At 44.5% G+C, this 25,428-nt stretch overlaps 1 pseudogene across 1 annotated transcript in view; it reads right to left on the bottom strand.

Moving 5' to 3' along the window:
- Positions 1–22,944, bottom strand: part of LOC311127459 (microfibril-associated glycoprotein 4-like) — a 107,914-nt pseudogene extending 84,970 nt beyond the window's left edge. Inside the window, exon 1 of the transcript in view lies at positions 22,390–22,944. The product of the transcript in view is annotated as a microfibril-associated glycoprotein 4-like (transcript). The remainder of the gene's footprint in view (positions 1–22,389) is intronic.
- Between the last annotated feature and the right edge of the window lie 2,484 nt (positions 22,945–25,428).

Raw genomic sequence — 25,428 nt, 5'->3', positions numbered from 1 at the left:
CATGGTGGTTTGATGTTGAGTAGCTTGCCACAGCCAGCGACAGCATATTTGAATAAGTAAATAATCAAAAGTACACTTCACCATGCAAGCAGCCCTGTCCTCATCACATTCTCAATTAGTTAACGTTAGTTGGCTAGCTAGCCAGCAATGTAGTTAGGCTCGATCTAGCCAGCAAGGTAGTTAGCCTAGCTAAATTAGAACGGGTGTTACTAAAACCAGTGCGGCAAGCATTTTCCTGCATGAATGTTTTCAGTAATCAGTGCATGCCATTTGCAGTTGAAATATATAGCCAATACATTTTGTATTGAAAAACAGTGTAATTTACATTATGGTTTCAGTAAGAAAACATTGTCATAATGAACAGCTAGCGTGTGCTTGTCATAACAAGCTCATTGCAGGTTACCATAACGTGTTTGTTTGCATAACCTTCTGCACTCCACTGCCATAGATATACAAATCTTTAAGTTGTACCTAAGAAGGTAAACTGAAGAAGTGTTTTGTATTTACTTTCATATTTGTAGAGGATATAGTAGCCCAATAATGGTCTAAAGTAGCCTAACATTACTCCTTATAGTCCAAGGACCCTTCATGTTCTGTTTAGAGGCAAATTGGCTCTGGCAGCCAAAACAGCCAACAACTCCATCTAAACGTGAATGGATTGTAAATTGCGGTACGGTTCTAGAAACATAAAGCCCTATACTTTCATATCACATCAAAATAATTTCACAAATGCTAAATATACACATTACCTTGTACTGTTTTAACCGGTTTTAACACAGTTGCAGCCAACATTATTTTTCAGTGACAACACGTTTGTGGAGTCAGTCTTCCATTTACAAACAGGTGTTCGGAGACACAGATAGCTAATTAGTCCAGGTAGTCGACTCTGTCTTCCGTCTGTTTTCCGTAAAACAAGCATTGTAACATGGAAATATGGCCGTGTGGGAACTCTAACCCTATAAAAGGTGTGTAGTAGTTTAATGAAAGATACGTTCCTTATGTTTATAAAAACGTACCGCAAGCGATGCGTATTAACGTTTAGAGCAAGCGTCGAGGCACTAAAGGTAGTTAGCATCTATGAATGTGTTAGAGGATATACAGTGCCTTCATTACATTTACATTTACATTTTCATCATTTAGCAGACACTCTTATCCAGAGCGACTTACAAATTGGTGCATTCACCTTATGATAGCCAGTGGGACAACCACTTTACAATTTTCTTCTTTTTTTTTTTCTTTGGGGTGGGGTAAGGGGGGGTAGAAGGATTACTTTATCCTATCCCAGGTATTCCTTAAAGAGGTGGGGTTTCAAGTGTCTCCGGAAGGTGGTGAGTGACTCCGCTGTCCTGGCGTCTAGGACCTGTGCCGCTTCCTGTGTAAGGCAGGGTCGTACTCTGCGAATGTTGTAGAGCATGAACCTACAGGATCGGGTCACCGCCTTGATGTTAGCGGAGAACGACAGGGTATTGTCCAGGGTCACGTCAAGGCTCTTTGCACTCTGGGAGGAGGACACAACGGAGTTGTCAACCGTGATGGCGAGATCATGGAACGGGCAGTCCTTCCCCGGGAGGAAGAGCAGCTCCGTCTTGCCGAGGTTCAGCTTGAGGTGGTGATCCGTCATCTACACTGATATGTCTGCCAGACATGCAGAGATGCGATTCGCCACCTGGTTATCAGAAGGGGGAAAGGAGAAGATTAATTGTGTGTCGTCTGCGTAGCAATGATAGGAGAGGCCATGTGAGGATATGACAGAGCCAAGTGACTTGGTGTATAGCGAGAATAGGAGAGGGCCTAGAACTGAGCCCTGGGGGACACCAGTGGTGAGAGCACGTGGTGCGGAGACAGATTCTCGCCATGCCACCTGGTAGGAGAGACCTGTCAGGTAGTACGCAATCCAAGAGTGAGCCTCCTTCAGAAAGTATTCATACCCCGTGACTTATTCCACATTTTGTTGTGTTACAGTCTGAATTTTTTCACACCCATCTACACACAATACCCCATAATGACAAAGTGAAAACTGGTTTTTAGACATTTGTGCTAATTTATTTAACCTCTTAAGGCCCAAGCTGTTTTTTTACATGCATTTTTTATTTCTCTTTGCTATTTGGGCTTATTGGAACCTAATTAGAATAAAAACTAAGTATCATCTTTTGATATGATGTACTTTTAGAGAAAAATGATGTCCACATATGTGGATTCATGGTCCGAATTGCATTAGGCTAACATTTTCAACACAACTAATTTAAGTATGTATGTATGTATTTAGTGATTTAATTGTTATTTATTTCATTGGGACCATGTACAGCTTTTTAGCTGCATCAGAGCTAGCTTTTTTCCCATTTTACGTGTGTGCATGTTTACAAGCATATTAGCTGTTTCGAGGAGCCTCAGTCCATAAGTACACTTACGTGTACTTCATGTTTAGCGACCTACAAAGTTGCTAGTTTTACACTTTTTTTTTCAAATTTGCATGTCATGACAAATATACAAGGCTTTTATAAATATCTAAATCAGAATAAGCCATGAAATATGACAGAACTTCTACACAATTGTGGACATAAGAGCTAAAAAGTGCTGTCCACGTATGTGACCACTAAGCCCTAGGAGGTTAAAATGAAATAATTAAATATCTAATTTACATAAATATTCACACCCCTGAGTCAATACATGTTAGAATCACTTTGGCAGTGATTACAGTCTCTCAGAGCTTTGCACACCTGGATTGTACAATACTTGCACATTCTTCTTTTTTAAATTCTCCAAGCTCTGTCAAGTTGGTTGTTGATCATTGCTAGACAGCCATTTTCCAGTCTTGCCATAGATTTTCAAGCTGATTTAAGTCAAAACTGTAACTAGGCCCCTTACAAACATGCAATGTCGTCTTGTGTATATTTGGCCTTGTGATTTAGGTTATTGTCCTGCTGAAAGGTGAATTTGTCTCCCAGTGTCTGTTGGAAAGCAGACTGAACCAGGTATTCCTCTAGGACTTTGCTTGTGCTTAGCTCTATTCCGTTTATTTTTATCCTAAAAAACTCATTTTTCCTTGCCGATGGCAAGCATACCCATAACATGGGTATGCAGCCACCACCATGCTTGAAAATATGAAGAGTGGTATTCAGTGATGTGTTGTGTTGGATTTGCCCCAAACATAACGTTTCGTATTCAAGTTAATTTCTTTGCCACATTTGTTGCAGTTTTACTTTATTGCAAACAGGATGCATGTTTTGGAATATTTGTATTCTGTACTGGCTTCCTTCTTTTCACTCTGTTATTTAGGTTAATATTGTAACTGCAATGTTGTTGATCCATCCTCAGTTTTCTCCTATCACAGCCATTAAACTCTGTAACTGATATAAAGGCACCATTGGTCTCATGGTAAAATCCCTGAGTGATTTCCTTTCTCTCCGGCAACTGAGTTAGGAAGGCCGCCTGTTTCTTTGTGGTGACTGGGTGTATTGATACATCATCCAAAGTGTAATTAATAAATTCACCATGCTCAAAGGAATATTAAATGTCTGCTTTTCTTTCATTTTTACCAATCTACCAATAGGTGTCCTTCTTTGTGAGGCATTGTAAAACCTCCCTGGTCTTTGTGGTTTAATCTGTGTTTGAAATTCACTGCTCAACTGCGGGACCTTACAGATACTTGTACGTGTAGGGTACAGAGATGAGGAAGTCATTAAAATTAATGTTAAACACTATTATTGTCCATTAAACTTATTATGTGAATTGTTAAGCACATTTTTACTCCTGAGCTTATTTAGGCTTGCTATAACAAAGGAGTTAATTTGTCAAAATTAAAAACGTAATTCCACTTTGACATGATTGTCACGATCGCTTAAGGAGGAGGACCAAGGCGCAGCGTTGCGGGTGAACATATTTATATTTATTGACTAGATCACACGATCAAAACAAAGAACGAAACGTGAAGTCCTTCGATACACAAACCAAAAGGAACAAGAAACCACAAAACACAAAGTGCAAGACAAACAGTTAAATATGGCTCCCAATCAGAGACACCCAGCTGACACTCGTTGCCTCTGATTGGGAGTCACTCAGACCAACATAGAAAATTAAACATAGACTTACACACCCTGGCTCAACATAACATAGTCCCCAGAGCCAGGGCGTGACAGTACCCCCCCCCCAAAGGCGCGGACTCCGGCCGCGCCAAATAACCACAACAGGGGAGGGACCGGGTGGGCACTCCGCCTCGGCGGCGGATCCGGCTCCGGACATGACCCAGGCACGGGTTGTGCTGGACTGACGACGCACACCCCTGGCTTGATGCGTGGAGGAGGAACGGGCCGGACCGGGCTGACGAAGCGCACCCCTGACTTGGTGCGGGGAGCAGGAATGAGCCGGACCGGGCTGACGACGCGCACCACTGACCCGGTGCGGGGAGCTTGGACGGGCCGGACCGGGCTGGCGACGCGCACCACAGACTTGGTGCGGAGAGCAGGAACGGGCCGTGCCGGACTGACGACGCACACCACTGGCTTGGTGCGGGAAGCTTGGATGGGCCGGACTGGGCTGGCGACGCGCACCACAGACTTGGTGCGGAGAGCAGGAACGGGCCGTGCCGGACTGACGACGCACACCACTGGCTTGGTGCGGGGAGCTTGGACGGGCCGGACCGGGCTGGCGACGCGCACCACAGACTTGGTGCGGAGAGCAGGAACGGGCCGTGCCGGACTGACGACGCACACCACTGGCTTGGTGCGGGGAGCTTGGACGGACCGGACCGGGCTGGCGACGCGCACCACAGACTTGGTGCGGAGAGCAGGAACGGGCCGTGCCGGACTGACGACGCACACCACTGGCTTGGTGCGGGAAGCTTGGATGGGCCGAACTGGGCTGGCGACGCGCACCACAGACTCGGTGCGGAGCGCAGGAACGGGCCGGGCTGGGCTGTCGACGCACACCGTAGGTTTGGTGCGGGGAGCAGGAATAGACCGGACCGTACTGGGGACACACACCACTGGCTCTACACCGGGATCTGGAACGGGCCGGACCGGACTGGCAACACACGCCAGTACCTCTCGCCGTGCCTCTACACCTTCCATCCCCTCTTCTACCAGTGGCCCCCGTAACCTGGCGGCCTCCTCTGCAACCCCGCTGGACCGCTCCATAGCGGCCTCCTGCTGCCCCGAAGTCGTGAGCCCCCCCCTAAAAATTTTCTGGGGGTCTCTCCTCCCCGTGGACCAGGCCTCCAACATTCTCGCCCACCTCTCGCTCCTCTGTCTCCAACCCTCGTCACTCAGCTCCTCAATGGGCTTGACCCAGTCGAAGCTGCCATGGAGATCTATTAGCGATGGCTCCTGGACACGCTGCTTGGTCTGGTACTGGTGGTTTCTTCTGTCACGATCGCTTAAGGAGGAGGACCAAGGCGCAGCGTTGCGGGTGAACATATTTATATTTATTGACTAGATCACACGATCAAAACAAAGAACGAAACGTGAAGTCCTTCGATACACAAACCAAAAGGAACAAGAAACCACAAAACACAAAGTGCAAGACAAACAGTTAAATATGGCTCCCAATCAGAGACACCCAGCTGACACTCGTTGCCTCTGATTGGGAGTCACTCAGACCAACATAGAAAATTAAACATAGACTTACACACCCTGGCTCAACATAACATAGTCCCCAGAGCCAGGGCGTGACAATGATGGGATATTGTGTGTACGCCAGTGACACAAAATCTCAATTTTATCAATTTTAAATTTAGGCTCCAACGCTACAAAATGTGGAACAATTCAAAGGGTGAAGGCACTGTAGTTGTTTTTTGGTGGTTATCATTTAAACCACAAGTAAAATGTTCTTAATGATAATTATTTGTTTAGTTAATAAATCATCATTAAGAGTATCTGTTATTCCTTTGGAGCACCATTTTTGTAAAAAAAAATTTTAAAAAGGGATGTTTTTCATTCCACCTCTAAAAAACAATATATTGGCGGATATATCGGTAATCGGTGACTTTTGCTTCCCTAAAATCGATATCATATCGGACCCAAAAATCTAATATCGGTCGGGCTCTAGTCCGCACCCCCCATATGTGTGAGTGGATAAGTAGTTGCTGGACTTAGTACATCGCTACAATGATAACAACACAAACTGCCCAGGGAGAAGTGCATCATGGATGCTTTTCTTTGAAAATCTCATGACACTCATGACAAACTCACGGTGCAACACAAAGTACTGTATCTCTAATCTCTAATCTCTTACAGCTAAATGCAGTCTCGTGAGCAGAAAGTAACATTTGACAAGGCTGACCTTTGCTATCCAACTCACACAGCGGCGTGTCCACCATCTTATAATAATAATAATATAATATGCCATTTAGCAGACGCTTTTATCCAAAGCGACTTACAGTCATGTGTGCATACATTTTTACGTATGGGTGGTCCTGGGGATCAAACCCACTACCCTGGCGTTACAAGTGCCATGCTCTACCAATTGAGCTACAGAGGACCTCTTCCCTGAGGGCCCTTGTTTTGCAGACATAAACACCAAAGAGATAAAAGCACCAACTTGCTCTCATTTTGTCAAATAAAATTGTATTGGTTGAGTACACAAACTTTCCAGAAGTTATTGCAGGTGCAGAGAAATGCTTGTGTTTCTAGCTCCAACAGGACAGTAATACCAAACAATACAAAACAGTACACAAAAATTCAAAAAATAAAAAGATACTGTAGGAGTTAAGAAATATCAGGACGAGCAATGTCAGAGTCCGGAATATAAATATATACACTGCATGACCAAAAGTATGTGGACACCTGCTTGTCGAACATCTCCTTCCAAAATCATGGGCATTAATATGGAGTTGGTCCCCTCTTTGCTGCTATAACAGCCTTCACTCTTCTGGGAAGGCTTTCCACTATATGTTGGAACATTTTGCGAGGACTTGCTTCCATTCAGCAACAAGAGCATTAGTGAGGTTGGGCACTGATGTTGGGCGATTAGGCCTGGCTCGCAGTCAGCGTTCCAATTCATCCCAAAGGTGTTCGATGGGGTTGAGGTCAGGGCTCTGTGCAGGCCAGTCAAGTTCTTCCACACCGATCTTGACAAACCATTTCTGTATGGACCTCGCTTTCTGAACGAGGGCATTGTCATGCTGAAACAGCAAAGGGCCTTCCCAAACTGTTGCCTCAAAATTGGAAGCACAGAATCGTCTAGAATGTAATTGTATGCTGTAGCATTAAGATTTCCCTTCACTGGAACTAAAAGGCCTAGCCCAAACAATGAAAAACAGCCCCAGACCATTATTCCTCCTCCACCAAACTTTACAGTTGGCACCATGCATTGGGGCAGGTAGCGTTCTCCTGGCATCCGCCAAACCCAGATTCGTCCATCGGACTGCCAGATGGTGAAGCGTGATTCATCACTCCAGAGAATGCGTTTCCACTTCTCCAGTCCATTGGCGGTGAGCTCTGCGCCACTCCAGCCCATGCTTGGCATTGCGCATGGTGATCTTAAGCTTGTGTGTGGCTGCTCGGCCATGGAAACCCATTTCGTGAAGCACCCGATGAACAGTTATTGTACTGACGTTGTTGCAACCGAGGACAGACGATGTTTACGCGATACACTCTTCACCACTCGGTGGTCCCGTTCTGTGAGCTTGTGTGGCCTACCACTCCGCGGCTGAGCCGTTGTTGCTCCTAGACTTTTCGACTTCACAATAACAGCACTTACAGTTGACCAGGGCAGCTCTAGCAGGGCAGAAATTTGATAAACTGAATTGTTGGAAGGGTGGCACCCTACGACGGTGCCACGTTGAAAGTCATTGAGATCTTCAGTAAGGACATTTTACTGCCAATGTTTGTCTATGGAGATTGCATGGCTGTGTGCTCGATTTTATACACCTGTCAGCAACGGTTGTAGCTGAAATAGCTGAATCCACTCATTTGAAGGGGTGTCCACATACTTTTGTATATATAGTGTATGTATATGATAGTGTGTATAGACATTATGGACACGGCCGGCCCACTCAATAGGCAGGATTAGACGGTGTCCTATGGCAGCAGATTGACGAGGGCGGCATTTTCTGAGCTAAACTGACTAAGATGCACCTCCAACAACAACACATAAAACCTCACATAATTCTGCCCAAAAACAATGACAATTTCTCTCAACCAGTGGCACATGGACTTTTTAGGTGAGCGCTGATGCCGCCCTGTTATAAGCAGTGCCCACTTTGTCAAAGGCAGGGGCGCAAAATATTTTGCTTGTCCATTCCCAGCGCACTTCTCCACGGTGCTGTTGGAGAGAAGCATCGCTGCGGTGCTCCACCAACGTTCCATCAAAAAAATAATCAAACAGAAATCATGTAGCAGATACAGGATATGGTAGAAAGAGTATGTGGCCTTTTGTGTAGCATACAGGCTGCATATAAAATGCATTGAGACGGACACTTTTTACATCATGCAGGTTTCTCCGATCAAATAGCCTAACCTAAATGGCGCCCAATCAAACATAAAATGCGCTGTCACGATAATAAACATATCCTAAAAACAGGAGAAAAAAAATTTGACAACATGGAACGGACAATCACAACTGTTGTCCAGGAGTTTCACCCCATTGTCATGATCAGTGGTTTCAAGTTTGTATCCGTACATTTTTGACAAGCTGATCATAGCATTTCCTGCTGTGTAAATACATTGCAGATAGGCTCACGATAACTCTTAAACAGTTGGGTAGCTGATATTCAGAGCTTAAATAGCCAAATTGATTAGTCACAGGAATCAGGACTAATAAAGCCAATGAAAAAGCCTGTTTTACAAATGGTGGGTCTACCACATGGATGGGCATTCATAAAATTCCATTGCTGGCCGACATGGTAGCCTACACCCAAGTAAGAATGGGCCGATGCGTTTTGGACGTCTTTTTTTGGTGCAGTCCGGACTGGCCTTGTTTTCCACATCCACTGACATTGGTTTTTGCTCTGGTCCGGACCAAATCTGAACCAATCATAGACGTCTATGTTTGGTTCGAATTTGGTCCAGGACCGAAAATGAACCTGATTTCAACGTCCGGAAAATACATATTTTTCAACGTCTTTGACGCCTTTTCAACATCCTAGAAAATAAGTATTTTAAACATCTGGAAAATACCTATTTTCACCTTTCATTCAGAACCTAAATTGAACCTAACTTCAATGCCTGGAAAATATGTATTTTTGCTTACTGGGACTATTCTAGTTTTGCGGGGCCATTTTTTGGTCTCGCCTAGGGTGGCAAAAAGGCAAGGACCGGCCCTGATTTGGACAGTATATGAATAGAAAACGTGTGTACAGCAGTAGTTATATAGGATGAGCCTTCCCTAGAATACTGTATATACAGTGAGGTAAAAAAGTATTTGATCCCCTGCTGATTTTGTACGTTTTCCCACTGACAAAGACATGATCAGTCTATCATTTTAATGGTAGGTTAATTTGAACAGTGAGAGACAGAATAACAACAAAAACATCCAGAAAAATGCATGTCAAAAATGTTATAAATGGATTTGCATTTTAATGAGGGAAATAAGTATTTGACCCCTCTGCAAAACATGACTTAATACTTGGTGGCAAAACCCTTGTTGGCAATCACAGAGGTCAGACGTTTCTTGTAGTTGGCCACCAGGTTTGCACACATCTCAGGAGGGATTTTGTCCCACTCCTCTTTGCAGATCTTCTCCAAGTCATTAAGCTTTCGAGGCTGAAGTTTGGCAACTCGAAACTTCAGCTCCCTCCACAGATTTTCTATGGGATTAAGGTCTGGAGACTGGCTAGGCCACTCCAGGACCTTAATGTGCATCTTCTTGAGCCACTCCTTTGTTGCCTTGGCCGTGTGTTTTGGGTCATGGTCATGCTGGAATACCCATCCACGACCCATTTTCAATGCCCTGGCTGAGGGAAGGAGGTTCTCACCCAAGATTTGACGGTACATGGCCCCGTCCATCGTCCCTTTGATGCGGTGAAGTTGTCCTGTCCCCTTGCAGAAAAACACCCCCAAAGCATAATGTTTCCACCTCCATGTTTGACGGTGGGGATGGTGTTCTTGGGGTCATAGGCAGCATTCCTCCTCCTCCAAACACGGCGAGTTGAGTTGATGGCAAAGAGCTCCATTTTGGTCTCATCTGACCACAACACTTTCACCCAGTTCTCCTCTGAATCATTCAGATGTTCATTGGCAAACTTCAGACAGCCCTGTATATGTGCTTTCTTAAGCAGGGGGACCTTGCGGGCGCTGCAGGATTTCAGTCCTTCACGGCGTAGTGTGTTACCAATTGTTTTCTTGGTGACTATGGTCCCAGCTGCCTTGAGATCATTGACAAGATCCTCCCGTGTAGTTCTGGGCTGATTCCTCACCGTTCTCATGATCATTACATCTCCACAAGGTGAGATCTTGCATGGAGCCCCAGGCCGAGGGAGATTGACAGTTATTTTGTGTTTCTTCCATTTGCAAATAATCGCACCAACTGTTGTCACCTTCTCACCAAGCTGCTTGGCGATGGTCTTGTAGCCCATTCCAGCCTTGTGTAGGTCTACAATCCTGTCCCTGACATCCTTGGAGAGCTATTTGGTCTTGGCCATGGTGGAGAGTTTTGAATCTGATTGATTGATTGCTTCTGTGGACAGGTGTCTTTTATACAGGTAACAAACTGAGATTAGGAGCACTCCCTTTAAGAGTGTGCTCCTAATCTCAGCTCGTTACCTGTATAAAAGACACCTGGGAGCCAGAAATCTTTCTGATTGAGAGGGGGTCAAATACTTATTTCCCTCATTAAAATGCAAATCAATTTATAACATTTTTTACATGCGTTCTTCTGGATTTTTTTGTTGTTATTCTGTCTCTCACTGTTCAAATAAACCTACCATGAAAATTATAGACTGATCATGTCTTTGTCAGTGGGCAAACGTACAAAATCAGCAGGGGATCAAATACTTTTTTCCCTCACTGTACATATGAAGTGGGTAAAACCGTAGGTAAACATGATTCAAGTGAACAGTGTTCAATGACTATGTACATACGGCAGCCGTCTCTAAGGTGCAGGGTTGAGTACCGGTTGGTAGCCGACTAGTAACAGTGACTTACAGTTGAAATCGGAAGTTTACATACACCTTAGCCAAATACATTTAAACTCTGTTTTTCACAATTCCTGACATTTAATCCTAGTAAAAATGCCCTGTCTTAGGTCAGTTAGGATCACCACTTTATTTTAAGAATGTGAAATGTCAGAATAATAGTAGAGAGAATTATTTCTTTCAGCTATTATTTCTTTAATCACATTCCCAGTGGGTCAGAAGTTTACATACACTCAATTAGTATTTGGTAGCATTGCCTTTAAATTCTTTAACTTGGGTCAAACATTTCGGGTAACTGAGTCAGGTTTGTAGGCCTCCTTGCTCGCACACGCTTTTTCAGTTCTGCCCACAAATTTTCTATAGGATTGAGATCAGGGCTTTGTGATGGCCACTCCAATAACTTGACTTTGTTGTCCTTAAGCCATTTTGCCACAACTTTGGAAGTATGCTTGGGGTCATTGTCCATTTAGAAGACCCATTTGCGACCAAGCTTTAACTTCCTGACTGATGTCCTGAGATGTGTTTTGCTTCCTCATGATGCCATCTATTTTGTGAAGTGCCCCAGTCCCTCCTGCAGCAAAGCACCCCCACAGCATGAGGCTGCCACCCCGTGCTTCACGGTTGGGATGTTGTTCTTCGGCTTGCAAGCTATCCCCTTTTTCCTCCAAACGTAACGATGGTCATTATGGCCATGCTGTTGTTCTAAGATTGATTTGCACTTTTAGCACCAAGGTACATTAATCTCTAGGAGACAGAACGCGTCTCCTTCCTGAGCGGTATGACGGCTGCGTGGTCCCATGGTGTTTATACTTGCGTACTATTGTTTGTACAGATGAACGTGGTAACTTCAGGCATTTGGAAATTGCTCCCAAAGATGACCCAGACTTGTGGAGGTTTACAATTCTTTTTCTGAGGTCTTGGCTGATTTCTTTTGATTTTCCCATGATGTCAAGCAAAGAGGCATTGAGGTTGAAGGTAGGCCTTGAAATACATCCACAGGTACACCTCCAATTCACTCAAATTATGTTAATTAGCCTATCAGAAGCTTCTAAAGCCATGACATCATTTTCTGGAATTTTCCAAGCTGTTTAAAGGCACAGTCAACTTAGTGTATGTAAACTTCTGACCCACTGGAATTGTGACACAGTGAATTATAAGTGAAATAATCTGTCTGTAAACAATTGTTGGAAAAATTACTTGTGTCATGCACAAAGTAGATGTCCTAACCGACTTGCCAAAACTATAGTTTGTTAACAAGAAATTTGTGGAGTGGTTGAAAAACGATTTTTAATGACTCCAACCTAAGTGTATGTAAACTTCCGGCTTCAACTGTATGTTCAGGGTGGCTGAGGTCCTTGATGATCTTCTTGGCCTTCCTGTGACACCGGGTGCTGTAGATGTCCTGGAGGGCAGGCAGTGTGCTCCCGGTGATACGTTAGGCTGACCACACCACCCTCTGGAGAACCCTGCAGTTGCGGACCGTGCAATCACCGTACCAGGCGGTGATAAAGTCTGACAGAATGCTCTCAATGGTGCATCTGTAGAAGTTTGTGAGGGTCTTAGGGGCCAAGCCAAATTTCGTCAGCCTCCTGAGGTTGAAGAGGCGCTGTTGTACCTTCTTCACCACACTGTCTATGTGGATGGACCAATTCACGTTGTCAGTGATGTGCACACCAAGGAACTTGAAGCTTTTCACCCTCTCCACTCACACCCAGTCAATGTGGATGCGGGCGTGCTCTCTCTGCTGTCTCCTGAAGTCCACTATCAGCGCTTTTGTTTTGTTGACGTTGAGGGAGAGGTTATTTTCCTGGCACCACTCCGCAGGGCCCTCACCTCCTCCCTGTAGGCTGTCTCATCGTTAATGGTAATCAGGCCTACCACTGCAAACTTGATCATTGAGTTGGAGGGCTCGCAGTCATGGGCGAACAAGGAGTACAGGAGGGGGCTGAGCACCCACCCTTGTGGGGCCCCCGTGTTGAGGATCAGCGTAGCAGAGGTGTTGCATACCTTCACCACCTGGGGTTGGCCCATCAGGAAGTCCAGGACCCAGTTGCACATTGTGGGATTCAGACCCAGGGCACGAGTTATTGATTAGCTTGGAGGGCACTATGGTGTTGAAAGCTGAGCTGTAGTTGATGAACAGCATTCTTACATAGGTATTCCTGTTGTCCAGATGGGATAGGGCAGTGTGCAGTGCGATGGCAATTGTGTAATCCTTGGCTCTGTTGGGGCGGTATGCAAATTGTAGTGGGTCTAGAGTGTTGGGTAAGGTGGAGGTGAAATTATCCTTAACTAGCCTCTCAAAGCACTTTATGATGACAGAAGTGAGTGCCACGGGGCGATAGTCATTTAGTTCGGTTACCTTCACTTTCTTGGGTAAGTGGGGACAACAGACTGGAATAGGGAGAGATTGAATATGTCCGTAAACACTCCAGCCAGCTGGTCTGCACATGCACTGAGGACGCGGCTTGGGATGCCGTCTGGACCGGTAGCCTTGCGAGGGTTAAGATGCTTAATGTCTTACTCACGTCGGACATGGAGAACGAGAGCTCACAGTCCTCGTGAGCGGTGGTGTTTTCCTCGAAGCAGGCGAAGAAGGTGTTTAGCTTGTCCGGGAGCAAGGCATCGGTGTCCGCGATGTGGCTGGTTTTCCCTTTATAATCCGTGATTGTCTGGAGTGTCTTGTCTGAGCCATTGAATTGCGACTCCACTTTGTCTCTGTACTGACGTTTTGCCTGTTTGATTGCCTTACAGAGGGCATAGCTGGACTGTTTATACTTGTCCACGTTCCAAGTCACCTTGCCATGGTTAAATGCGGTGGTTCTCGCTTTCAGTTTTGCGCAAATTCTGCCATCTAGCCATGGTTTGGATAAGTTCTAATCGTCACAGTGGGAACAACATCCTCTATGTACTTCCTTATGAACTCAGTCACCGAGTCAGTGTATACATCAATGCTATTCTCAGAGGCAACCCGGAACATATCCCAGTCTACGTGATCAAAACATTCTTGAATCATAGATTCCAATTGGTCAGACCAACGTTGATCAGTCCTTACCACGGATACTTCCTGTTTAAGTTTCTGCCTATTGGAGGGGAGGAGCAGAATGGAGGCGAGATCTGATTTGCTTATGGGAAGGCAGGGGAGACCTTGTAGCCGTCCCGGAAGGGGGGGGGGGGGGGGGAGAACAAAAGGACTTGAGTTCCTATACGTTACCACAATCACACAATTAATCATGAAACATACACCTCTGCCTTTCTTTTTCCCGGAGAGTTCTTTCTTCCTGTCCGTGCGATGCACGGAGAACCCCTCTGGCTGTATGGACAGGGACAGTATATCTGGAGAGAGACATGATTCCGTGAAACAGAGTATGTTATGGTCCTTGATGTCTCTCTGGAAGGAGATCCTCGCCCTGAGCTCGTCTACTTTATTGTCCACAGACTGAACATTAGCGAGTAATATACTCGGAAGCGGTGGATGGTATGCACGCCTCCTGAGTCGGACTGAAAGCCCACTCCGAAATCCTTTTCTCCGTTGACGGCTTCTTGTGGCAGGCCATGGGATCAGTGGAATTGCCTCGGAAGGTACGAACAAAGGATCCTATAGACAAAACAAGATGTTCTGTTGAAGATGTAGTAGACAAGGCCTTAAGACAAGTACCTGGCACCGATGAGGATGGCGGCCTCGTGACTAGCTCTTAGGAAACTTTGCGGTATTTTGTTTCTTTATATATTATATTTTACATTATTAGCTCAGAAAGTGTTTTGTATCATTACATACAGCCGGGAAAAACTATTGGATATCAGAGCGGCGGTAACTCACCAGCATTACGACCAGGAATACGACTTTCCCGAAGCATATCCTTTGTTTGCTCTCCCCATGGCAATTGAACTGATTCCAGCGGCTGACCCAAAACATCGCCGGCGGAGGAGAGGCACTCGGAGCGGCCTGCTGGTTCGACTTTGGAGGTGCGCACACCACCCACCGCTTCCAAGTATACTACTCGCTAATGTTCAGTCTCTGGTTAACAAGCTCAACGAGCTCTGGGCAAGGATTTCTTTCCAGAGAGACACCAAGGCCTGTAAAATACTTTGGCTCTCTGGGGACATTCTGTCAAAATCGGTCAAAAATATCTCTCCGGGAAGCAGAAGGGCAGAGGTGTGTGTTTCATGATTAACCACTCATGGTGTAATTGTAGTAACATACAGGAACTCAAGTCCTTCTGTTCACCCGACCTAGAATACCTCACCATCAAATGCCGACCATATTATCTCCCAAGATAATTTTCTTCGGTTATAGTCATGGCCGTGTATATCCCCCCTCAAGCCGATACCACGACAGCCCTCAAAGAACTTCACTGGACTTTATGTAAACTGCAAACCACATATCCTGAGGCTGCATTTATTGTAGCCAGGGATTTTAACAAAGCAAATTTGAGGACTAGGCTGCCGAAGTTCTATCAACATATCGACTGTTTTACTCGCACTGCTAAAATCCTCGACCATTGCTATTAGAACTTCTGGGATGGTTATAAGGCCCTCCCCCGCCCTCCTTTCGGCAAATCTGACCACGACTCCATTTTGCTCCTCCCTTCCTATAGGCAGAAACTCAAACAGGAAGTACCCGTGCTAAGGACTATACCACGCTGGTCTGATCAATCGGAATCCACACTTCAAGATTGTTTTGATCACGTGGACTGGGATATGTTCCGGGTAGCTTGCGAAAATAATTTAGACGAATACACTGAAACGGTGACTGAGTTTATCAGGAAGTGTATAGGTGATGTTGTGCCAACTGTGACTATTAAACCTACTCTAACCAGAAACCGTGGATAGATGGCAGCATTCGCGCAAAACTGAAAGCGCAAACCACCACATTTAACCATGGCAAGGTGACTAGGAATATGGCAGAATACAAACAGTGTAGCTACTCACTCCGCAAGGCAATTAAACTGGCAAAACATCAGTATAGAGACAAAGTGGAGTCGCAATTCAACGGCTCAGACACGAGACGAATGTGGCAGGGTCTCCAGACAATCACGGACTACAAAAGGAAAACCAGCCACATCGCCGACACCGATGTTTCGCTTCCAGACAAGCTAAACACCTTCTTCGCCCGCTTTGAGGATAACACAGTTCCACCGACGAGGCCCACTACCAAGGACTGTGGCCTCTCCTTCTCTGTGGCCGATGTTAGTAAGATATTTAAGCATGTAAACCACTGCAAGGCTGCCGGCCCAGACGGTATCCCTAGCCGCGTCCTCAGAGCATGCGCAGACCAGCTGGCTGGTGTGTTTACGGACATATTCAATCTCTCCCTTTCCCAGTCTTCTGTTCCCACATGCTTCAAGATGGCCACCATTGTTCCTGTACCCAAGAAAGCAAAGGTAACTGAACTAAATGACTATCGCCCCGTAGCACTCACCTCTGTCATCATGAAGTGCTTTGAGAGACTAGTCAAGTATCATATCACCTCTGCCTTACCTGTCACCCTAGACCCACTTCAATTTGCTTACCGCACCAATAGATCCACAGACGATGCAACCACCATCACACTGCACACTACCCTATCCCTTCTGGACAAGAGGAATACCTATGTAAGAATTCTGTTCATTGACTATAGCTCAGCATAGTACCATAGTACCCTCCAAGCTCATCATTAAGCTTGAGGCCCTTGGTCTAAACCCCGCCCTGTGCAACTTGGTCCTGGTCTTCCTGACGGGCCGCCCCAGGTGGTGAAGGTAGGAAACAACATCTCCACTTCGCTGATCCTCAACACTGGGGCCCCACAAGGGTGTGTGCTCAGCCCCCTCCTGTACTCCCTGTACACCCATGACTGCGTGGCCAAGCACACCTCCAACTCAATCATCAAGTTTGCAGACGACACAACAGTAGTAGGCTTGATTACCAACAATGATGAGACAGCCTACAGGGAGGAGGTGAGGGCTCTGGGAGTGTGGTGCCAGGAAAATAACCTCTCACTCAACGTCAACAAAATAAAGGAGATGATCGTGGACTTCAGGGAACAGCAGAGGGTGCACCCCCCTATCCACATCGTCGGGACCGCAATGGAGAAGGTGGAAAGCTTCAAGTTCCTTGGCGTACACATCACTGACAAACTGAAACTTACTTAACTTTTTTTTGTAACTGCATTGTTGGTTAAGGGCTTGTAAGTAAGCATTTCACTGTAAGGTCTACACATGTTGTATTCGGCACATGTGGCAAATACAATTTGATTTGATTTGATTTGTACTGTGTTGTGGTGTCAACAAATTACATACACTATATACACAAAAGTATGTGGACACCCCTTCAAATTAGTGGATTCGGCTATTTCAGCCACACCAGTTGCTGACAGGTGTATAAAATCGAGCACACAGCCATGCGATCTCCATAGACAAACATTGGCAGTAGAATGGCCTTACTGAAGAGCTCAGTGACTTTCAACGTAGCACCGTCATAGGATGCCACCTTTCCAACAAGTCAAATTTCTGCCCTGCTAGAGCTGCCCCGGTCAACTCTAAGTGCTGTTATTGTGAAGTGGAAACGTCTGCCTCTGGAAGCAACGTCAGCACAAGAACTGTTGGTCGGAACCTTCATGAAATGGGTTTCCATGGTCGAGCAGCCGCACACAAGCCTATGATCACCATGCGCAATGCCAAGAGAAGGCTGGAGTGGAGTAAAGCTTGCCGCCATTGGATTCTGCAGCAGTGGAAATGCATGCTCTGGAGTGATGAATCACGCTTCACCATCTGGCAGTCCGACGGATGAATCTGGGTTTGGCGGATGCCAGGAGAACGCTACCTGCCTCAATGCATAGTGCCAACTGTAAAGTTTGGTGAAGGAGGAATAATGTTCTGAGGCTGTTTTTCATGGTTCGGGCTAGGCCCCTTTGTTCCAGTGAAGGGAACTCTTAATGCTACAGTATACAATTAAATTATAGATGATTCTGTGCTTCCAATTTTGTGGCAACAGTTCAGGGAAGGCCCTTTCCTGTTTCAGCATGACAATACCCCGGTGCACAAAGCGAGGTCCATACAGAAATTGTTTTTCGAGATTGGTGTGGAAGAACTTGACTGGCCTGCACAGAGCCCTGACCTCAACCCCATCGAACACCTTTGGGATGAATTGAAACGCTGACTGCAAGACAGGCCTAATCGCCCAACATCAGTGCCCGACCTCACTAACGCTCTTGGCTGAATGGAAGCAAGTCCCCGCAGCAATGTTCCAACATCTAGTGGAAAGCCAGCCCAGAAGAACGGAGGTTGTTATAGCAGCAAAGGGGGGACAAACTCCATATTAATGCCCATGATTTTAGAATGAGATGTTCGACAAGCAGACGTCCACATAATTTTGGTCATGTAGTGTATCTGCTTACACTGGACATCTTCGTATGTTCATAGGCTTCATAGGCTCTCGGAACGTTCAGACAGAAACTGCATTGGCCCAACTCTCTATATTTATGACTCTGAGGTAGACTGACAAAAATAGGTATATGGAGAGGAGGCGTTAATAACCCATGACCCCTTTACATCTCCACATGACCAGCATTAAACACGAGCAGTTACTCCTTAAAGGAGAATAATAGTAGTAGAAAACGTTGTTAAGTTAAAGCAAATAGAAAATAAATGCAGAGGCATTTAGATAAAACTGCCTATCTACATGATATGCTGACTCATGTATAACTATTTCAAACACAGTAGACTCTTCGCTCCAGGCATAACTACAAAACCAGCTTCACACATACTTTCATTCAGTCACATATCAACGACATGTGACTTGCGTCTGTCGATCACAACCGTCTGATTTTCTCCTCAGACTGGACAATTATTTGTGAATGGTTATTTGTGGAGGGAATGAGCTATGAAAAGAATGAGTTGATACAGGTTTAGAATCTTAATTTGACCAGTTTTGACAGCAGGAAAATAATCCTGTAGCAACAGGCAATGTGAATTATTGTGTGGATTATAATTAATGGACATTTTTGTAGGGGTTTATACATTTTTTGTTAGGGCAAATCAAGTCTGACATTTTTAAGTGGAAATTAACAACTTTAGAAGCCTTTTTAAATGTTGAATACACTATACGTTTGCATTTCCTGCTGAGATCCTACATCTGTACATGCAGGCTTTAGTTTGTCAATGGGACCAGGTGGCCAGTCAATACAGATCTTCACTAAGCCTCTGGTCCATTCTCCCGGGATGTATTGGAAAGAGAGAGACACATGCACAATAGCTTTCATAGCATGGAAATAATCAGCTCCACGCTATCCAGATAGGAAAACACATAACAAGGATTTAACATCTGACACACATTTGTATTAGTGACTTTTATCAAACATGACAGAGATTCTCATTGTTGGTCCAAGAATGTGTGTGCTCGACTCCAACCAATCACATTTTGTTGTCATGATGTCATATTATTATTGTGAATCCTTGTACTGATAAACCAAACATCAGCAGGACTGGCCAGTGTACGGACATTACTTGCAGCCAGATAAACGAGAACACAAGAAAGTGCCAAAACTTTCAGGAGATAAAGGTTCTCAAAGTTGACCTATTTTGCATAACCCACCCTACCATGAGACATCCATGTCTCACTGGAAAAGATGCATGGTTGAGTTTGATATAATTTAAAAGCTGACAAACAGGGTTGTCAAACTATTTTATAATTTCTTGAAAAATGTTTTCTTTATGCCATTTAACAAACAGAAATTATCTAAAAACTGTAACCTCCGATTGTTTCCATATTTGCATATGTTGTAGTTTAGACCCTACTTTACATAATCTGAGGTTTTTGTGTTGTACCTGCCATTGGCTGAGACACAACATGCTCTTGAATACAGGGTGGGTGTAATTTCAATCACAGAAATAGAATTCATAGAATGGACCTATCCCTTCAGACAACTCCAATTTGGCTGGTACACCATTGATATTTTAACTGAATTGAAATTGTATCTTCTAATTACTACCACAAAGATGGCCGCCTGTCCACCCAGTGTTGAATGTCAATTTAAATTGTCGTGTCTATTTTATTATATATGTTTCTATGATTTCAATAGGTTTCCTATGGAGGATTCACAGTATAATTTAAAACTACAGATATTCCCATTCAAGTCAACATTCTCTAATGTGTGAACCTCCAACTATCTTTGTGGTACCATTTGAAAGTAGACATTTCTATTTTAGTCCCAAAAACCTCAGATATTGTAAAATAGGGTCTACGCTACAACATTTGCGAATATGAAAGAAATCGTAGTTTACACATTTTTTGATAATTTATGTTTTTTTTCAAGGAATTATGTAATAGTTTGACAACTACTGTATGTTTGTAAGCTTTAAATGATATCAATCTGAACCGTTTATCTTTTCCAGTGATGAAGACATGGATGTCTCATGGTATGGTGTGGTATGCAAAATAGGTCAACTTTGAGCACCTTTATCTCTTAAATGTTTTGGCATTCAGGTCTACAATGGCAAATACTGTATGTATGGAAGGTTTTGTTCAAATCAAAAGGGGTGCTGTCAAAAAGTGATTGAATTCGAATGGATTTACCCCATAAATAGATTGCATTCAGTACATGTAATGTCCCAGTAGTTGCTATCCGATATCATTGATACAATCCTATTTCCTGATGTCCAATCCTATCCCAAGGGAGTTTTAATTCACACTGCAGTCTGTTCATGTGTAATAGGTTTAGATATTTTCCAGGAAAGGCTTCTTTTTTCCCTAACAAACATGCTCAGTACTGTCCAGGAATGTTTTATTGATAGTGTTGTCTTGTTGGCTGTCTCAAAAAGAATAGATAGATACTGGTGTGATCACAACATGACATACAGACTATAGCGATAACACAATTACCCAGGATTATGTTTTAGTCATGTATTGCTCAGCATGCAGTTGCACAAGCTACTTATCCAATGTTTTCCCATTTCCAATCAAAGATAATCCTGGCCTTGGGAAGACAGGAAATGAGATGGAGCATTTTCGGAAATTCACTGGATCCGGATTTCTAGTGTTAATCCCTTATGTGTACGCTATTCCCAAACATCTACATCCTGATCTACAAACACTCCCTGTACTTCTAGGCAAAATGAGTCGGGTGATCTTTAAACACGTATTGCCTAAAAGCCTTGGGACAAATATTGAACTTGTAACAGCTGTGTGTAATTCTGGGCTGCTACCATAACATCATCAATCTTACTAAAGGCTGATCTAGCTCAGTTGGTAGAGCATGGCGCTTGCAACGCCAGGGTTGTGGGTTTGTTTCCCACGGGGGGCCAGTATGAAAAAATGTATGCACTCACTAACTGTAAGTCGCTCTGGATAAGAGCGTTTTCTAAATGACTAAAATGTCAAATGTAAATCTAGGACCAGATTATACATTTGAGACATTTTCATAATCAAAGTCAAAGGATAAAAAACCTTATCACAGTTTAAGAGAACACCCAGTCCAAGAATATGGCCTATATAGTTTTTAAGATGAGAGAGAGAGTGAGATTTAGGAAATAATGTAATTCAGATTCCAACTCATGTAGTTTACAACCCACATCATCCCCTTCTAAACTCTTGAAGACTCTGTTGAACCATATGCCTTGCATGTGGCCCGGGAGACAACAGGTCTGATTTTCATACTGATGGACTTAAGAGAGTAATAATAACCTTTCCAGTGTATCCAGATAAGACAGGCCCCCAGTGTCCAGTCTAGAGCGTGAAGTCATAAGCTCTGCTGGCCGGCTACTGCGTAGCAAACCTAGTGGTACCAAAAGCCCTGGTCTGCCCTAGAAAGCCTATGTAAATTACGATCACCAGAACGGCCAAACCCCAAAAATGTAGACGTCCGTTTGGGCTCTAAAATTTATTTATTATGATCAATTTCGATCCCCATGGTTCATTATTTTAAAGTTCGCTACAAATCGAGATATTTAATCAAATAGTGATCCATTCTAACAACTACATTTGTCGTCACACAGGACCACGTGCTGACACAAACCAATTACGGGCCGGCAAGCAACGAGGAAGCTCGCACCCTCATGTCATAGACATTAAGGCTGACTCTCTCAGGCAGGATGAAAACAACTACATCGACCATGATCCTTTTCTAGTTAAGGTTACTTTCACCATGATCCTTAGCAATTTTTTGGTGCCATTTAGCCCAATTCAGCAATATGGAGCGCTTCAAATTCAAATACTTCTGGCTTCATGTGCCATCGGGAGTTTTCCCTAGGAATACATGGATGACGTCAGCGCTATCACTATCTACTGGTTTTAATTTATATGGATAACACTGATACCATAGTATGTGTTATGTCCACTACCCATACATACACCCCATTGGGATTTGTAGTCTGTTATTCATTAAACCAGAACCCCCCCCCCTATATATTTTCTTGCACAGTTCCCACAATAATTGTCCTGATCTTTGTCGAAGGTTGAGAATTTATGTCTATTTTGATGGGCCATCAACGTGTCTCCTCTCCTCCATTGGTGAAACCGCTGATGTGTAGTGTGTACCCAAAGGACTCTGGGCCAATGGAGAAAGATGAGTACTTGGCATGGACCTGGGAAACAGCAAAGTCTTCCATGTCCACCGTCAGTTCATACCTCTTCCTCAGGTTGAGATGAAAGCTGTTGTCCAGTCCCAGCCAGTACTCTCTTTCTGCATTCCCAAACCCTCTCTTGTAGTGACTCCAGGGTCTGTAGAAGTTCACTGTGGTGTCCATCCTCTGGAACACGGTCCACTTCCCCCCATCAGTGATCATGTCACAGTACACCTGCACAGCTGAAGTCGGTCCGATGGGGTAGATGGTGTAGACACCACTGGGTTGCAGGCACGTGCACAAATAGGGCTCTTTTGTTTTGTATACATTTTTTGTCATTGTTGTTCGGAACCCACTGCCCGCAAGTCATTGTCAAGTTCACCACCCCCAACCTGTCCGTATTATTTGCACCCAGGTTGTGCCTGTTGATCTGCTCTGTAAAGTGCTCGCCTGCACCTGGTTGTGACTTCTGCCCAGTCTGTCCTGTATGGAGATTGCGAACGCCCGGTATCCAAACATGCATGGGTTGAGAGATGCAGTCGCCGGTTGAGTGTGTGAAGATAGCTAGCTATCTAGTTTAAATTTCAACAATACTGCCACAGCAGCATAACTTTTGATTAACATTTACATTTACGTCATTTAGCAGACGCTCTTATCCAGAGCGACTTACATGAGCAATTAGGGTTAAGTGCCTTGCTCAAGGGCACATCGGCAGATTTTTCACCTAGTCGGCTCGGGGATTAGAACCAGCGACCTTTCGATTACTGGCACAACGCTCTTAGCCACTAAGCTACTTGATAACACTTGATTTAGCCTACATCATCATCAATATTCAGTCTGGTTGGCTGATATGCGCAGCAGAGAGAGGCAGAAAGACAGAGGTAAATCACACTCAGTGAAAGAAATGGAGCTAGCTAACTAGCATATTTACATAAATCATCAACATCAATGATCAGCTGATAGCACATCCTCTTTCCCCAATGGTAAGCATGTCTTTAGGAGGCACTGTAACTAGCCAGCTAACCTAAAAATATTTCAAGGGGGAGAGGTGCCCTTTAAAATAAAAAATATTGCACCTGCCCCCTGAAAGGTCTGTGCACGGCCATGCTGGGTTGGCCTAGGAGGTCACATGTGTCTGGATGTGTAACTGCAGCTGTCCTTTGCAGCTGTTTAAATGATTGTTACAGTAAAAAAGGGGAAAAGGATCCGGATACGTATTAAACATAATCAAGGGGCCTCTCTCTCATTTCCTCTGGGGGGATATGATCCACTGCCCTTCCTCCTCCCACTCATAAACCACCCACTCCCACCGCCCCGACTACTTCTAGCACCCACTCCCTTCCTCCTGAACCTGTGGAATTATCTGGTGACATCATCATCATCCACGGGTTCCCGGGGAATGTGAGAATAGGATGAAGGGGATGGGAGGGAGGGGGGGGGGGGGGGGGGGGGGGGGGAGGAAGGAAGCTGGCAGTATGGTGAATTATTTATTTTACAACAAATACACAATCTTTGTGTTGCCTCTGTTATGACAGTAAGAGACAGAGAGACATACTGTAGCACTAATTCTCAGGGACTGTTGACTGTTATCCTATTAATTGCTGTCCTGTAGGCTACTTCTAGTGTCTTGCTGTTACAAAATTAAATGTTTCATCATCACTCTGATCACTAAAACAAATGTTTTGCTTCCCAACACAAAACTATATCAAAAGTCAGACTATACATGCATTAACTCAACATGATGTTATATGTCTTCAAATACAGTACTTCAAATATCGGTTTTCCTCTAATCTATACTTTGCTGTGCTTTTTGTGTGTTTTTTTCTCTACGATTTATTCACTTAGCTTAAAAAAAGGAAAAGCTTTCAAAACTACGACATCTTCAAAAATGTATTCTTAGAGAAGAACTAGCCATTTTCAATGTTTGTAGAGTGGAACAGGGAGAAGAAATGAGCAAAGGCAGATGATTTCAAGACACTGCCAAAGACAGTGACATGCAGTAACTTGAAGGACACTTTTCAATTGGACGGAAAGTTATTGACAAGGGCATAATTTAGGCCATTTTAATAAGGACCAGAACGAGAACTGGCATGTCTTCAGAGAAAATAGAGCTCTGAAAAGCAACAGAGCTGCCATCATTTATTCTGAGTCCCTCACTGATATGGCCCAGAAATGACGGATAACTCATCTCCTTGAAGCCCACGTTATTAAACTTCCCCGAACCCAACGAAGGTGAGCAACAGGCCTTGTGGAGGCACACTGTCTGCATTGAATCTGCACGGAAGAGAATTTCAATGATAGAGAATGAAGCGAGACAAAGAGGAGAAAGGAGGGGTGTGTGCACACTTGCACAGATACACATGATCATTATTTTCTGCAAAAGGCACAGTATGAAACTAAAAACAAAAATGTGTTGCATGGATGAACAAGACTGTCATCAATAGAGAAACAGAGAAGAGTTTGACATGTGACAGGAAGGCAAAAGTTTGTCTCCTCAGCCTCCACTCGTGTTGATCATAGCAGATGTATCTGCTCTGACTTTCTCATCTCACTCGGAGTTGTCAGAGCCTATTTATCCACAGTGTCCTGACGCTCACGTTTCCTCTGGCCTCTGGCCTCCAGGGCTCAGCGACAGTCCTCTGAGGAGCCCATCACAGCCTTCAACACCTGATTAAGACACCTCCGCTCCCCCACAAGGACCTGACAGCACCCTGTTGATCAGACAAGGCGTGACATACAGGGAGACTTTGTTCCTAGAACACACACACACACACACGCACAGGCAAACACACACACAGAGGATTAATTAAATACCAGAGAATG

Source organism: Coregonus lavaretus (assembly GCF_964263955.1).
Source record: "Coregonus lavaretus genome assembly, chromosome: 4".
NCBI classification, from domain to species: domain Eukaryota; kingdom Metazoa; phylum Chordata; class Actinopteri; order Salmoniformes; family Salmonidae; genus Coregonus; species Coregonus lavaretus.
This window is presented reverse-complemented; position numbering and strand designations above follow the sequence as displayed.